Genomic DNA, 16,566 nt, shown 5'->3' with positions numbered 1-16,566 from the left:
CATGACCTTCTAAGTGCTCAGTAGGCACATGGAGCTAGCGGCTACTGTATTGGACGGCACAGATTTAGAACATTTCCATCATCATGGAAAATGCCATTAGAGAGCAGTGCTTTAGAGTTTAGAGCAATTTTCCTTTCCCTGTCACCCACCCCCAGCACCTTAAAGCTCCCCCAGAGCTCAGAGAACTTAGCTCTTTTTAGGGTGGCTCAGAGGCCACCCTCTGGGGAGGAGGTAAGATGTGGGGATGGACAGCCAATGCTTGATTTCCCCGGACTGTGAGAAACGGTCCAGGCTTCAGTTTTCGTCATCTGGTCTCTTGGGTCACGATCAGATGTATGGAAACTTGCCTCCCCCGTTCTGGGCTGTGTTTGGGGCTCTTGGTTACTGAGGGAGAAGACCTCTCTTTGTCAGAGACTAGGAAACCTTGTGTTTTAGGCTGCCCAACTTGAGCCCTGGATTCTGATGGTCCCCTCCTTCATAGGCCTCTAAATTTTTCGAGGTGTCTCCACTTAATTTTCTTGCCCATGGACTTAGGCCTAGTTCACTGTGGAGACAGACCCCTGGGAAAAAGGAATGTAAGAATTCCTGGGCTCCCGGCCCGGAGCCTGGCGGCGCAACTCTCCCCCGGCCCACGGACGGAGCCTCCCCAGCTGTGCTCACAGCCAGCCCAACCGCAGCCCGCACCCCTTCACGGGACACTTGAACTACTCCCGGGATCCCCACGAAGTGCGGCGCCGGGCGGCCGAATGGGCCGAGATGCTGCCCGTGCGGCGCCCTCTGGCCACGTCCGCCTCCCTCACGGTGCTGGCCGAGGTCTCGTACAAGCGGGCCCCGGCTCCCAGCTCAGCGCTGCTCCTCCGCCCCTCCCAGCCCCTGCCCGACGTCCAGGCTAACGAGCACCCTCCCCCTCCACCCACCTTCATGCCACTCAGCCGGAACCCGGGGGGCAATGCCAACTACCAGGTGTATGACAGCCTGGAGCGGAAGCGGCAACCGCAGGAGAGCCAAACGTGGGCCAAGTCACTGCTACCTTCCACCTCGGCCTCGAGGCCCTCTCTGCACAGGAGCCAGACTGGGAAAATGAACTGACCGGCGGCAAATGGGGGCGGTCGCGGGGGGGCGGGGGGGCAGGGCATGGAGAGAGGAATAAAGAGCGCCAGAGTCCAGGAAACATTGGTGGTCTGTGGCTTGGAAGCGCCACTCCTTCTGCCAGCCTTGGTCCCTGCCCTTGGCTTCCTGCAATAAGAAGCCAGTGTCCCCTTCTTGGCCTGAGGGTCCCCTTGGTTTAGTGGGCACAGTCCTGACAGCAGGCCCCTCCTGGTCCTATACCATGCACTAAGTAGTTCTGCAGCTGCAGACTCCAAACCACTGGTGTCTGGGCACCTCCTCTGTGTCTCAGCTGTCCCTGTCCCCAAAGAGCCTCATACAAGAAGCTGCTTCCAACCTGGGAGGTTCCACATCTGGGCAGGTCCAGCTCCACGCCCAGTGAAGGGCATGAAGTAGGCTGAGGCTCTTGACTGCAGCCAGGCCTTCCAAAGGGCTCTGAGGCCAAGGTCTTCATATTCTCAGGAGGGCCAAGAAATGGAATGTGTCATTTGAACAAGTGAGTCAGCGGGCGGTGAGTGAATGATTGATCACTCAAGTGGAGGTGTGCCGGCCTTCGGGCCATGTTTGACTGTCCAGGCTCAGCTTACCTCACCCTGGTTACCAGGGAATGCCACCCTGGGCCCTCCTTTTCGTCCCCCTCCCTCACTGTGACCTCACCACCTGCCCCATTATGACCCAGTCAAGCTCCCAGTTAAAAGTGGAGGGCAGGGGGCCCAGGCAGTCCTGGGAGCAACGGCCATGGGTGAGCGAACCTACTATGGAGCTGAGCCGTTCCCTGGCCCCATTCCCAGGAAATGCCAGGAGCAAGGAGACGCAATTCTTCTGCTCCTGGTCAGCTTGATCTTCGTCAACGTGGGGATCAACATGGTGATTATGGTCAGGGCAGGATATGTGCAGCGGGGTTGGGGGAGCCCTGGGGTCTTGAAGGGGCTGAGGTGGGAGGGCTGCTGGGGTGTGGCCGGACAAGGGTTGGATTTCCGGGCTAACCCTGCTCTCGGTCTCCCCCCTCCCCTGCTTCCCTCAGCTCTGGAGGCATCTGAAGAGATTCTTGCGGGCGCTTTTCAAACGTCTTTTCCCCAAAGGTGAGTGGGCGCCAGCATGGGCTCATGGGATGTGGGCCTGTCCCCTTTCTTCTATCCCTGCCTTGATTCTCAGCCCCTCAGGAAGCCAGGCCCTGACCCATCTCGCCTTTCCCCGCAGACAAGTATGCCAGCTGTGTAGGCAGCCATCGCATGCGCATGCGCTGCTCCGTGGATACGAAGAACCTGTGCTCAAGAGTTTCTTCCCGCTTCCGCCATGGCCCAAGCTTCCTGCTCGGGCACCCAAACCACCTTGACTCCTGGATACCAGACAAAAATTATGAAAAGGCTTCTAAGTGCTGCTGGATGCCGCCTCAGTGTGGACGGGCTGCGGCTTCCACGGAGGCTCCACGGGGACTGTGGAAGGAGCGGGTAGTGAGAGCTGGGGAGGCCCCTCCGGTCACAGTCTTAAAGTCCCAAGCCAACTTTTACTCCAGGTAAGAGACATCTTCCAAGCTCCACAGGATGAGCAAGGTGAACGTGGTTCCTCTCTGCCTGCCCCAAGAGACCAAGACTAAGACCCCAGACTCTGACACAGCCCAGTCCGCAGCCCGGGCCCAGACCCGCCCCACAGTTCAGCCCCCTGCGCATGAACCTGCCAAGGCCCAGACCTCCTCCTCAGCCCACCCCACTGAGCACACCCATCCCCCATTCTGAGATCTGCTCCTGAGGCCACGCCTATGAGCACACTTCCGCCCAGGCCCAGAATATGGGGAATATGGAATGGAAGATCTCAAATGATGCCAAAGACAAATGTGAACAGTCCAAGACCTTCCCTTACTGCAGCTTCCTTCCTTGCAGGTCCGAGAAGAGAAACACGGACCCCCAGACTCCAGTCTACCCCAAATTCCTGTACTCCAAGGATGCTGCACCTTCTCAACCTTGCCTCCATTCTGCAACGAGTGCCCAAAGCTCACCATGCACCATGCCTCCACCATACACTCTTTATCTGCCCCTTGTTTCTTTCAGATACCGGGTCCTTCATCAACACAGCAACAGCCAGAAGCCCTCCAACTTAACACAAACCCCCACCTTTCCCCCAACCTCCAAGTCTTCTCAGTCTGTCCTCTCTTCCCAGGTCCCCATCCCTCCCAAGATATCCATTACTTCCCAAATCCAAAGCCAGGCCCAAACCCATGAACTTCCTGAGAGTCAAGGCCTCAACCAAGGCTCTGTCCTCCCAAGGACCCCAGGCCCTTCCAAAGTCTGCAGAGTTTCCTGACACCCAGGCCTAACCACAAACCCAGGCCTTCCCAAGAACCCAGGCCTTGCTCAAGACCAAGGCCTCCACAAGCTTCCAGGCCTTCCCGAACATGCTGGAATTTACAGGGGCTCAGAACATACACATGACCCTAGCTTACACAAGTACTCAGGAATTCATCGAGATCCTGGCCCCCATAAGAGTCTGGCCCTTACTCAATACTCTGGCTCATCCAAGAGATAGGGCCTCCATAACAACTCATGTCTTATCCCAAATCCTGGCCTCCACAAGAACCTTCTGGGAACTGACTCTGTCCAAGTTTTGGGCCCACATCAGACCCGACAGTCATTTATATCTGAGGCAGTTCCTCAAAAGGAGGATGCAGGGCAGCACATACCATGGACTTCTATCCCACCCAGTCAGAACTCCTGCTCGCCCAAGGCTCAGGTGGCCTACAATGACCTGCAAACCTTCTCAGAAGTACCTGTACTGATTGAGCTGCAATCATCCTCCCGGCGAGCAGGCAGCCAAGACTGGGTGTACCACCCCATGGATACAGTTCCTCCAGCCTGCCAGAACTATCGCCAGATGTCTACGCCTCCCAAAACCAGCTGGAAGCCCTACTGTCCTGGGTCAGGCACCCGGCTCGGGCATGTCGTCTTTGACGCCTGCCAGAGACAGTTCAGAGCAGGCAGGGACAAGTGAGAAGCTCTGTCTCCCAGGCGCCTTCACTGAGAGACATCCAACAACTCACCGGAGACCATCAAGGAGTGGGGATATCAGTGTGTGATGAGCAACTTAGAAAAAGAGGGGATGCATGAGGAATAAAGAGACAAGAGAAGTGTTCTGCGGTTGTTTGAGGACATTCACCCCCGCCCCATCCCACAGGGCCTGATGAGGACCTAAGCTATCCCTGCTTTCCCTCCATCGCTGTCTGGCTGAATCTGTCATCCCCAAGGCCCTAGAGCTGCATTGTCAATTACAGTAGTCACTAGCCAAATGCCTATTAGAATGTAAATTAGTTAAAATTAAGGAAAATTAATTCTGTTAAAAATTAAGTTAAAAATTCTCTTCCTCAGGGAACGGAATATCCCTGGCATCCAATTCTGTTCCCTGGTGGTCCAGGTGTTGGGACCTGGCGCTTTCACTGCTGTGGCTGGGTTTCAATCCCTGGTCTGGGAACTCAGACCCCGCAAGCTTCATGCTTTGGCCAAAAAAAAAAAAAATTCTGTTACTCAGTGCCATGACCTTCTAAGTGCTCAGTAGGCACATGGAGCTAGCGGCTACTGTATTGGACGGCACAGATTTAGAACATTTCCATCATCATGGAAAATGCTATTAGAGAGCAGTGCTTTAGAGTTTAGAGCAATTTTCCTTTCCCTGTCACCCACCCCCAGCACCTTAAAGCTCCCCCAGAGCTCAGAGAACTTAGCTCTTTTTAGGGTGGCTCAGAGGCCACCCTCTGGGGAGGAGGTAAGATGTGGGGATGGACAGCCAAGGCCTGATTTCCCCAGACTGTGAGAAAGAGCCCAGGCTTCAGTTTTCGTCATCTGGTCTCTTGGGTCACGATCAGATGTATGGAAACTTGCCTCCCCCGTTCTGGGCTGTGTTTGGGGCTCTTGGTTACTGAGGGAGAAGACCTCTCTTTGTCAGTGACTAGGAAACCTTGTGTTTTAGGCTGCCCAACTTGAGCCCTGGATTCTGAAGGTCCCCTCCTTCATAGGCCTCTAAATTTTTCGAGGTGTCTCCTCTTAATTTTCTTGCCCATGGACTTAGGCCTAGTTCACTGTGGAGACAGACCCCTGGGAAAAAGGAATGTAAGAATTCCTGGGCTGCCGGCCCGAAGTCTGGCGGCGCAACTCCCCCCCGGCCCACGGACGGAACCTCCCCAGCTGTGCTCACAGCCAGCCCAACCGCAGCCCGCACCCCTTCACGGGACACTTGAACTACTCCCGGGATCCCCACGAGGTGCGGCGCCGGGCGGCCGAATGGGCCGAGATGCTGCCCGTCGGCGCCCTCTGGCCACGTCCGCCTCCCTCACGGTGCTGGCCGAGGCCTCGTACAAGCGGGCCCCGGCTCCCAGCTCAGCGCTGCTCCTCCACCCCTCCCAGCCCCTGCCCGACGTCCAGGTTACCGAGCACCCTCCACCTCCACCCACCTTCATGCCACTCAGCCGGAACCCGGGGGGCAATGCCAACTACCAGGTGTATGACAGCCTGGAGCGGAAGCGGCAACCGCAGGAGAGCCAAGCACGGGCCAACTCGCTGCTACCTTCCACCTCGGCCTCGAGGCCCTCTCTGCACAGGAGACAGACTGGGAAAATGAACTGACCGGCGGCAAATGGGGGCGGTGGCGGGCGGGGGCAGGGCATGGAGAGAGGAATAAAGAGCGCCGGAGTCCAGGAAACATTGGTGGTCTGTGGCTTGGAAGCGCCACTCCTTCTGCCAGCCTGGGCCCCTGCCCTTGGCTTCCTGCAATAAGAAGCCAGTGTCCCCTTCTTGGCCTGAGGGTCCCCTTGGTTTAGTGGCCACAGTTCTGCCAGCAGGCCCCTCCTGGTCCTATACCATGCACTAAGTACATCTGCAGCTGCAGACTCCAAACCACTGGTCTCTGGGCACCTCCTCTGTGTCTCAGCTGTCCCTGTCCCCAAAGAGCCTCATACAAGAAGCTGCTTCCAAAGTGGGAGGTGCCACACCTGGGCAGGTCCAGCTGCAGGCCCAGTGAAGGGCATGAAGAAGGCTGAGGCTCTGGACTCCAACCAGGCCTTCAGCAGGCCTCTGAGGCCGAGGTCTTCCTAGTCTCAAGAGGGACCAAGAGACGGAATGTGTCATTTGAACAAGTGAGTCAGTGGGTGGTGAGCAAATGAATGACCACTCGAGGGGAGGTGTGCCGGCCACCGGGCCCTGTTTGACTGTCCAGGCTCAGCTTACCTGACCCTGGTTACCAGGGAATGCTACCCTGGGTCCTCCTTTTCGTCCCCCTCCCTCACTGTGACCTCACCACCTGCCCCATTATGACCCAGTCTGGCTCCCAGTGACTATGTGGAGGCCAGGGGACCCAGGCAGTCCTTGAACCCCTGGTCATGGGTGAGCGAGCCCTCTACCGAGCCGAGCCATGCTCTGGCACCATCCCCAGGAAATGCCAGGAGCTAGGAGACTCAATTCTTTTGCTCCTGATCAGATTCACCTTCCTCAACTTGGGAATGAACGTGGTGACTATGGTCAGAGCAGGATCTGGGCAGCGGAGTTGGGGGAGCCCTGGGGCCTTGAAGGGGCTGAGGTGGGAGGGCTGCTGGGGTGTGGTCGGACAAGGGTTGGATTTCAGGGCTAACCCTGCTCTCGGTCTCCCCCCTCCCCTGCTTCCCTCAGCTCTGGAGGCATCTGAAGGGTTACTTGCGGGTACTTTTCAATCGTATTCTCCCCAAGGGTGAGTGGGCGCCAGCGTGAGCTCAGGGGATGTGGGCCTGTCCCCTTTCTTCTATCCCTGCCTTGATTCTCAGCCCCTCAGGAAGCCAGGCCCTGACCCGTCTCGCCTTTCCCCGCAGACAAGCAAGTCAGCTGTGTAGGCAGCCATCGCATGTGCATGCGCTGCTCCGTGGATCCCAAGAACCTGTGCTCAAGAGTTTCTTCCCGCTTCCGCCATGGCCCAAGCTTCCTGCTCGGGCACCCAAACCACCTTGACTCCTGGATACCAGACAAAAATTATGAAAAGGCTTCTAAGTGATGCTGGATGCCGCCTCAGTGTGGACGGGCTGCGGCTTCCACGGAGGCTCCACGGGGACTGTGGAAGGAGCGGGTAGTGAGAGCTGGGGAGGCCCCTCCGGTCACAGTCTTAAAGTCCCAAGCCAACTTTTACTCCAGGTAAGAGACATCTTCCAAGCTCCACAGGATGAGCAAGGTGGACGTGGTTCCTCTCTGCCTGCCCCAAGAGACCAAGACTAAGACCCCAGACTCTGACACAGCCCAGTCCCCAGCCAGGGCCCAGACCCGCCCCCCAGTTCAGCCCCCTGCGCATGAACCTGCCAAGGCCCAGACCTCCTCCTCAGCCCACCCCACTGAGCACACCCATCCCCCATTCTGAGATCTGCTCCTGAGGCCACGCCCATGAGCACGCTTCCGCCCAGGCCCAGAATATGGGGAATATGGAATGGAAGATCTCAAATGATGCCAAAGACAAATTTGAACAGTCCAAGACCTTCCTTTACTGGAGCTTCATTCCTTGCAGGTCTGAGAAGAGAAACCGGACCCCCAGACTCCAGTCTACCCCAAATTCCTGTACTCCAAGGATGCTGCACCTTCTCAACCTTGCCTCCATTCTGCAACGAGTACGCAGAACTCACCATGCACCATGCCTCCACCATGCACTCTTTATCTGCCCCTTGTTTCTTTCAGATACCGGGTCCTTCATCAACACAGCAACAGCCAGAAGCCCTCCAACATAATACAAACCCCCACCTTTCCCCCAACCTCCAAGTCTTCTCAGTCTGTCCTCTCTTCCCAGGTCCCCATCCCTCCCCAGTTATCCATTACTTCCCAAATCCCAAGCCAGGCCCAAACCCATGAACTTCCTGAGAGTCAAGGCCTCAACCAAGGCTCTGTCCTCCCAAGGACCCCAGGCCCTTCCAAAGTCTGCAGAGTTTCCTGACACCCAGGCCTAACCACAAACCCAGGCCTCCCCAAGAACCCAGCCCTTGCTCAAGACCAAGGCCTCCACAAGCTTCCAGGCCTTCCCGAACATGCTGGAATTTACAGGGGCTCAGAACATACACATGACCCTAGCTTACACAAGTACTCAGGAATTCATCGAGATCCTGGCCCCCATACGAGTCTGGCCCTTACTCAATACTCTGGCTCATCCAAGAGATAGGGCCTCCATAACAACTCATGCCTTATCCCAAATCCTGGCCTCCACAAGAACCCTCTAGGAACTGACTCTGTCCAAGTTTTGGGCCCACATCAGACCCGACAGTCATTTATATCTGAGGCAGTTCCTCGAAAGGAGGATGCAGGGCAGCACATACCATGGACTTCTATCCCACCCAGTCAGAACTCCTGCTCGCCCAAGGCTCAGGTGGCCTACAATGACCTGCAAACCTTCTCAGAAGTACCTGTACTGATTGAGCTGCAATCATCCTCCCGGCGAGCAGGCAGCCAAGACTGGGTGTACCACCCCATGGATACAGTTCCTCCAGCCTGCCAGAACTATCGCCAGATGTCTACGCCTCCCAAAACCAGCTGGAAGCCCTACTGTCCTGGGTCAGGCACCCGGCTCGGGCATGTCGTCTTTGACGCCCGCCAGAGACAGTTCAGAGCAGGCATGGACAAGTGAGCAGCTCTGTCTCCCAGGCACCTTCACCGAGAGACATCCAACAACTCACCGGAGACCATCAAGGAGTGGGGATATCAGTGTGTGATGAGCAACTTAGAAAAAGAGGGGACAGATATGCACGAGGAATGAAGAGACAAGAGAAGTGTTCTGCGGTTGTTTGAGGACATTCACCCTAGCCCCATCCCACAGGGCCTGATGAGGACCTAAGCTATCCCTGCTTTCCCTCCATCGCTCTCTAGCTGAATCTGTCATCCCCAAGGCCCTAGAGCTGCATTGTCAATTACAGTAGCCACTAGCCAAATGTCTATTAGAATGTAAATTAGTTAAATTTAAGGAAAATTAATTCTGTTAAAAATTAAGTTAAAAATTCTCTTCCTCAGGGAACGGAATATCCCTGGCATACAATTCTGTTCCCTGGTGGTCCAGGTGTTGGGACCTGGCGCTTTCACTGCTGTGGCTGGGTTTCAATCCCTGGTCTGGGAACTCAGACCCCGCAAGCTTCATGCTTTGGCCAAAAAAAAAAAAATTCTGTTACTCAGTGCCATGACCTTCTAAGTGCTCAGTAGGCACATGGAGCTAGCGGCTACTGTATTGGACGGCACAGATTTAGAACATTTCCATCATCATGGAAAATGCTATTAGAGAGCAGTGCTTTAGAGTTTAGAGCAATTTTCCTTTCCCTGTCACCCACCCCCAGCACCTTAAAGCTCCCCCAGAGCTCAGAGAACTTAGCTCTTTTTAGGGTGGCTCAGAGGCCACCCTCTGGGGAGGAGGTAAGATGTGGGGATGGACAGCCAAGGCCTGATTTCCCCAGACTGTGAGAAAGAGCCCAGGCTTCAGTTTTCGTCATCTGGTCTCTTGGGTCACGATCAGATGTATGGAAACTTGCCTCCCCCGTTCTGGGCTGTGTTTGGGGCTCTTGGTTACTGAGGGAGAAGACCTCTCTTTGTCAGTGACTAGGAAAACTTGTGTTTTAGGCTGCCCAACTTGAGCCCTGGATTCTGAGGGTCCCCTCCTTCATAGGCCTCTAAATTTTTCGAGGTGTCTCCACTTAATTTTCTTGCCCACGGACTTAGGCCTAGTTCACTGTGGAGACAGACCCCTGGGAAAAAGGAATGTAAGAATTCCTGGGCTGCCGGCCCGGAGCCTGGCGGCGCAACTCCCCCCCGGCCCACGGACGGAGCCTCCCCAGCTGTGCTCACAGCCAGCCCAACCGCAGCCCGCACCCCTTCACGGGACACTTGAACTACTCCCGGGATCCCCACGAGGTGCGGCGCCGGGCGGCCGAATGGGCCGAGATGCTGCCCGTGCGGCGCCCTCTGGCCACGTCCGCCTCCCTCACGGTGCTGGCCGAGGCCTCGTACAAGCGGGCCCCGGCTCCCAGCTCAGCGCTGCTCCTCCGCCCCTCCCAGCCCCTGCCCGACGTCCAGGCTAACGAGCACCCTCCACCTCCACCCACCTTCATGCCACTCAGTCGGAACCCGGGGGGCAATGCCAACTACCAGGTGTATGACAGCCTGGAGCGGAAGCGGCAACCGCAGGAGAGCCAAACGTGGGCCAAGTCACTGCTACCTTCCACCTCGGCCTCGAGGCCCTCTCTGCACAGGAGCCAGACTGGGAAAATGAACTGACCGGCGGCAAATGGGGGCGGTCGCGGGGGGGCGGGGGGGCAGGGCATGGAGAGAGGAATAAAGAGCGCCAGAGTCCAGGAAACATTGGTGGTCTGTGGCTTGGAAGCGCCACTCCTTCTGCCAGCCTTGGTCCCTGCCCTTGGCTTCCTGCAATAAGAAGCCAGTGTCCCCTTCTTGGCCTGAGGGTCCCCTTGATTTAGTGGGCACAGTCCTGACAGCAGGCCCCTCCTGGTCCTATACCATGCACTAAGTAGTTCTGCAGCTGCAGACTCCAAACCACTGGTGTCTGGGCACCTCCTCTGTGTCTCAGCTGTCCCTGTCCCCAAAGAGCCTCATACAAGAAGCTGCTTCCAACCTGGGAGTTTCCACATCTGGGCAGGTCCAGCTCCACGCCCAGTGAAGGGCATGAAGAAGGCTGAGGCTCTGGACTCCAACCAGGTCTTCAGCAGGCCTCTGAGGCCGAGGTCTTCCTAGTCTCAAGAGGGGCCAAGAGACGGAATGTGTCATTTGAACAAGTGAGTCAGTGGGTGGTGAGCAAATGAATGACCACTCGAGGGGAGGTGTGCCGGCCACCGGGCCCTGTTTGACTGTCCAGGCTCAGCCTACCTGACCCTGGTTACCAGGGAATGTTACCCTGGGTCCTCCTTTTCATCCCCCTCCCTCACTGTGACCTCACCACCTGCCCCATTATGACCCAGTCTGGCTCCCAGTGACTATGTGGAGGCCAGGGGACCCAGGCAGTCCTTGGACCCCTGGTCATGGGTGAGCGAGCCCTCTACCGAGCCGAGCCATGCTCTGGCACCATCCCCAGGAAATGTCAGGAGCTAGGAGACTCAATTCTTTTGCTCCTAATCAGATTCATCTTCCTCAACTTGGGGATGAATGTGGTGACTATGGTCAGAGCAGGATCTGGGCAGCGGAGTTGGGGGAGCCCTGGGGCCTTGAAGGGGCTGAGATGGTAGGGCTGCTTGGGTGTGGCCGGACAAGGGTTGGATTTCAGGGCTAACCCTGCTCTCGGTCTCCCTCCTCCCCTGCTTCCCTCAGCTCTGGAGGCATCTGAAGGGTTATTTGCGGGTACTTTTCAATCGTATGCTCTCCAAGGGTGAGTGGGCGCCAGCGTGGGCTCAGGGGATGTGGGCCTGTGCCCTTTCTTCTATCCCTACTTTGATTCTCAGCCCCTCAGGAAGCCAGGCCCTGACCCATCTCGCCTTTCCCCCAGACAAGGAAGCCAGCTGTGTAGGCAGCCATCGCATGTGCATGCGCTGCTCCGTGGATCCCAAGAACCTGTGCTCAAGAGTTTCTTACCGCTTCCCCCATCGCCCAAGCTTCCTGCTCGGCACCCAAACCACCACCCAATCTCCTGGATACCAGACACAAATGACGAGAATTCTTCTGAGTGCTGCTGGATGCCGCCTCAGTGTGGACGGGCTGGGGCTTCCACGGAGGCTCCACGGGGACTGTGTATGGAGTGGGTAGTGGGAGCTGGGGAGGCCCCTCCGCTCACAGCCTTAAAGTCCCAAGCCACCTTGTACTCCAGGCAGGAGGCATCTTCCAAGCTCCACAGGATGAGCAAGGTGGACGTGGTTCCACTCCACCTGCCCCAAGACAGCAAGACTAAGACACCAGACTCTGACATAGCCCAGGTCCCAGCCCGGGCCCAGACCCGCCCCCCAGTTCAGCCCCCTGCGCATGCTCCTGCCATGGCCCAGACCACCTCCTCAGCCCAAACCCCTGAGCACACCCGCCCCCCACCCAGGCTGAGACCTGCTCCGGAGGCCACGCCCATGAGCACACTTCCGCCCAGGCCCAGGCCTTCTCCCTAGTGCACCCCACTGGGAACACTCCTGTCAAAGCCCAGAACTTCTCCTCCACCCACCCCTCTGAGCACGCCCCACTTCAGGCCCAGACTTGCTCCACATTCCACTCCCCTGAGCACACCACCCCCCAGGCCCAGACCCCCTCCCCAGCCCTCACCCCTGAGCACAGCCCTGCCCAGGTCCATGGCCCTGAGCATACCTCAGCCCAGACCCCAGCCCAGGCCCAAGACCAGGACACCTCACATGCCTCAGCCCAGTCCCTGGGCCAAATATCTGTCTGCACCCTGACCCATGCTCATCTGACCTATATCCATGCCAACACTCTGGTCCCTCTCCCAACTTCTGCCCCTGCTACTACTCCTGCCCTAGCCCCTACACCAGTCCCTGTCCCGATCTCTGCCACAACCTCTGTCCCAGGGCTGGGCATGGCCCTGACGAACACTCAAGTCCCGTCCACCACCCCTACGCCCATCCTAGGTTCTATTCCCTCTACCTTGTCTGCCTTTAGCCAAGGCCTCTCCTCCGGCCATGTGGTCTACCATGACCGCAGGGTAAAGCAGAACTTATTCCATGTGTGTCCGCCTCAGAACTCTGGATATTCCAGAAAGAACTTGCTGCTGGATGCCGCCTCAGTGTGGACGGGCTGGTACCCCCTCCAGGCCCCAAGAGGGGCATGGTCTGGTGAGCTCTGGTACAGCAGAGCAAACACTGAAGCAATGTAGTAGGGACAGTGCCAAGCCCTCCACAGGATCCATACTTGGTTACCTGGAGTTGGGGAATATGGAAGGGAAGATCTCAAATGATGTCAAAGACAAATTGGTACAGTCCAAGACCTTCCCTTACTGCAGCTTCCATCCTGGCAGTTTTGAAAAGAGAAACACAGACCCCCAGACTCCAGTCTACCCCACATTCTTGGTGTACTCCAAGGATGCTGCACCTTCTCAACCTTGCTTCCATTCTCCAACCAGTGCCCAGAGCTCACCATGCACCATGCCCCCACCATGCACTCTTTCTCTGCCTCTTGTTTCTCCCAGATCCTTTGTCCTTCAACACAGCAACCACCAGAAGCCCTCCACCTTAATACAAACCCCCACCTTTCCCCCAACCTCCAAGTCTCCTCAGTCTGTCCTCTCTTCCCAGGGCCCCATCCCTCCCCAGTTATCCACTACTTCCCAAACCCCAAACCAGCCCCAACCCCCTGAACTTCATGAGAGTCTAGGCCTCAACCAAGGCTCTGTCCTCCAAAGGACCCCAGGCCCTTCAAAACACTGTAGAGTTTTCAGAAACCCAGGGCTTACCCCAAATCCAGGCCTCCACAAGGACCCAGGCCTTATCCAAGACCCAGGCCTCCACAAGAACCCAGGCCTTACCCGAGACCCAGGTCTCCCCAAGAACCCAGGCCTTGCTCAAGATCCAGGCCTCCACAAGCTTCCAGGCCTTACCCAAGACCCTTACCTCTGCAAGAATCCAAGCCTTTCCCACGACTCTGATCTTCAGAAGAATCCAGTCATTACCCAAGATTCTGGCTCCCAGAAGAGCTTAGGTTCTACTCGAGATAGACGTTTCTTTATACGCCCATATCTCACCCAACCCTCTGGTCTCCACAAGAACACACCATTTCTCCAAACTTCTGACATTCAGAGGAGCTCAGGCTTTATGCGTGATTCTCGAGTCTATAGGAATCTGGAACGAAAGCAAGAGACTGTATTCTATAAAAGTCAAGAGCTCTCCCAAAAAACTGGCTTCCATAATAGCCCACACCCTTGTCAACATTCTGGATGTGACAAGAGTACAGGTAATGCCCAAGATTCAGGAGTCTCTAGGAGTCCAGACTTTACCCAAGATTCTGGGCCAGAGAAGCGTCCGTACCTTGCCCAAGACTCTGGAGTCAACGAGAGCTCAGGCCTTTGCCAGGAATCTGAAGAGCCCAGGCCTTGTGCAAACCCCTCGCCTCCATAAGGGCTCAAGCCTTACCTGAGACTCAGGAGACTACAAGAATCCAGGTCTTACCCAAGATTCTGGAGTCTGCAGGACCCAAGGCCTTACTCAAGATTCTGACCTCCATAAGAAACCAGGCCTTACCCAAGCCACTGAAGTCAAAAGGAGATGTGGCCTTACCTAAGATGCTGGAAATTACAGGAGCTCAGAACATACACATGACCTTAACTTCCACAAATACTCGGGAATTAATCGAGATCCTGGCCCCCATAAGTGTCCAGCCCTTACTCAAGACTCTGGCTTATCCAAGAGATCAGGCCTCCATAACAACTCATGCCTTATCCCAAACCCCGGCCTCCACAAGAACCCTCTAGGAACTGACTCTGTCCAAGTTTTGGGCCCACATCAGACCCGACAGTCATTTATATCTGAGGCAGTTCCTCGAAAGTAGGATGCTGGGCAGCGCATACCATGGACTTTTCTGTCCCACCCAGTCAGAACTCCTGCTCTCCCAGGGCTCAGGTGGCCTACAATGACCTGCAAATCTTCTCAGAAGTACCTGTACTGATTGAGCTGCAATCATCCTCCCGGCGAGCAGGCAGCCAAGACTGGGTGTAGCACCGCATGGATACAGTTCCTCCAGCCTGCCAGAACTATCGCCAGATGTCTACGCCTCCCAAAACCAGCTGGAAGCCCTACTGTCCTGGGTCAGGCACCCGGCTAGGGCATGTCGTCTTTGACGCCCGCCAGAGACAGTTCAGAGCAGGCAGGGACAAGTGAGAAGCTCTGTCTCCCAGGCGCCTTCACCGAGAGACATCCAACAACTCACCGGAGACCATCAAGGTGTGGGGATATCAGTGTGCTCAGAGCAACTTAGAAAAAGAGGGGACAGATATGCATGAGGAGTAAAGAGACAAGAGAAGTGTTCTGTCGGTGGTTTAGGACATCCACTCCAGCCCAATTCCACAGGACCTGATGAGGACCTAAAGTATCCCTGCTTTCCCTCCATCGCTGTCTAGCTAAATCCGTTATCCCCAAGCCCTAGAGCTGCACTGTCAATTACAGTAGCCACTAGCCAAATGCCTATTAGAATGTAAATTAGTTAAAATTAAGGAAAATTAATTCTGTTAAAAATTAAGTTAAAATGTTAAAAATTCTCTTCCTCAGGGAACAGAATTTCCCTGGCGTCCAATTCTGTTCCCTGGCGGTCCAGTTGTTGGGACCTGGCGCTTTCACTGCTGTGGCTGGGTTTCAATCCTTGGTCGGGGAACTGAGAACCCGCAAGCTTCATGGCTTGGCCAAAAAAAAAAACAAAAAATTCTGTTCCTCAGTGCCACGACCTTCTAAGTGCTCAGTAGGCACACGGAGCTAGCCGCTACTGCATTTGACGGCACAGATTTGGAACATTTGCATCATCATGGACAATGCTATCGGAGAGCAGTGCTTTAGAGTTTAGAGCAATTTTCCTTTCCCTGTCACCCACCCCCGGCATCTTAAAGCTCCCCCAGAGACCAGAGAACTTAGCTATTTTTAGCGTGGCTCAGAAGCCACCCTCTACGGAGGAGGTAAGATGTGGGGATGGACACCCAGTGCCTGATTTCCCCGGACTGTGAGAAAGAGGCCAGGCTTCAGTTTTCCTCATCTGGTCTCTTGGCTCACGACCAGATGTATGGAAACTTACCTCCCCCATTCTGGGCTGTGTTTGGGGCTCTTGGTTACTGAGGGAGAAGACCTCTCTTTGTCAGTGACTAGGAAACCTTGTGTTTTAGGCTCCCCAAATTGAGCCCTGGATTCTGAGGGTCCCCTCCTTCATAGGCCTCTAAATAGTTCGAGGTGTCTCCACTTAGTTTTCTTGCCCATGGACTTAGGCCTAGTTCACTGGGGAGACAGACCCCTAGGAAAAAGGAATGTTAGAATTCCTGGTCCAGTATGCATTGGTCTAATCTGTGAGCGTGTCTCTGGTGTCCTATCTTTCTGTCCTATTATTCTTACTCCTAGGTTCATCCTGGACTTAAGCTGTGTCCATGATAGCACTGGTCGCTGAAAGCCATTTCCTTCCCCTGATAATTTTTCATTGCCCTGCCCTAGCCCAGCTGGAGTTTCCTCTGGACTTGATTTTCAGTCCTGATAACTCTTCTGTATACACACATAAACTGCGAGATTCCAAAGTGTTTTCCCTGACACCACTTGTGTGTCTGAGGTGGGCAACACTAATATGTCCCTTCCCTGAGTCAGATGTCCATCCCTGGGTCACTACATGCACACTATCGGTGTGTTCTTGTCTAACGTTACCACCACCGATTCCAAGGAGATACGTCCCAGCTGGAGAGCCCATTTCCAACAGCTCTCTGGCTGAGCTCTGAACTTGGACAAGTCATGTGCAACCTTTCTAGGCTTGCAGTCTCATCTCTAAACTGAAGTTATAATTGCATGCAAGAACCCTTCTAGATTTAAATGACCAGGGC

General features: G+C 55.6%; 4 pseudogenes; all 4 read left to right on the top strand.

Annotated features, from left to right (window-relative positions):
- Positions 1–1,845: 1,845 nt before the first annotated feature.
- On the top strand, positions 1,846–2,843 carry LOC149746661 (uncharacterized protein SPEM3 pseudogene; annotated as a pseudogene).
- LOC149746660 (uncharacterized protein SPEM3 pseudogene) lies at positions 2,779–4,135 on the top strand (annotated as a pseudogene).
- Positions 4,136–7,109: 2,974 nt separating this feature from the next.
- On the top strand, positions 7,110–9,049 carry LOC149746659 (uncharacterized protein SPEM3-like; annotated as a pseudogene).
- Positions 9,050–11,060: 2,011 nt separating this feature from the next.
- Positions 11,061–15,277, top strand: LOC149746658 (uncharacterized protein SPEM3-like; annotated as a pseudogene).
- Positions 15,278–16,566: the final 1,289 nt, after the last annotated feature.

This window comes from Delphinapterus leucas, chromosome 19 (genome assembly GCF_059928025.1).
Source record: "Delphinapterus leucas isolate spDelLeu-1000000601 "Yukka" chromosome 19, BTC_Dleu_Yukka2, whole genome shotgun sequence".
NCBI lineage: Eukaryota > Metazoa > Chordata > Mammalia > Artiodactyla > Monodontidae > Delphinapterus > Delphinapterus leucas.
Note: the sequence above shows the minus strand (reverse complement) of the source record. Positions and strands in the feature narration are given on the sequence as shown.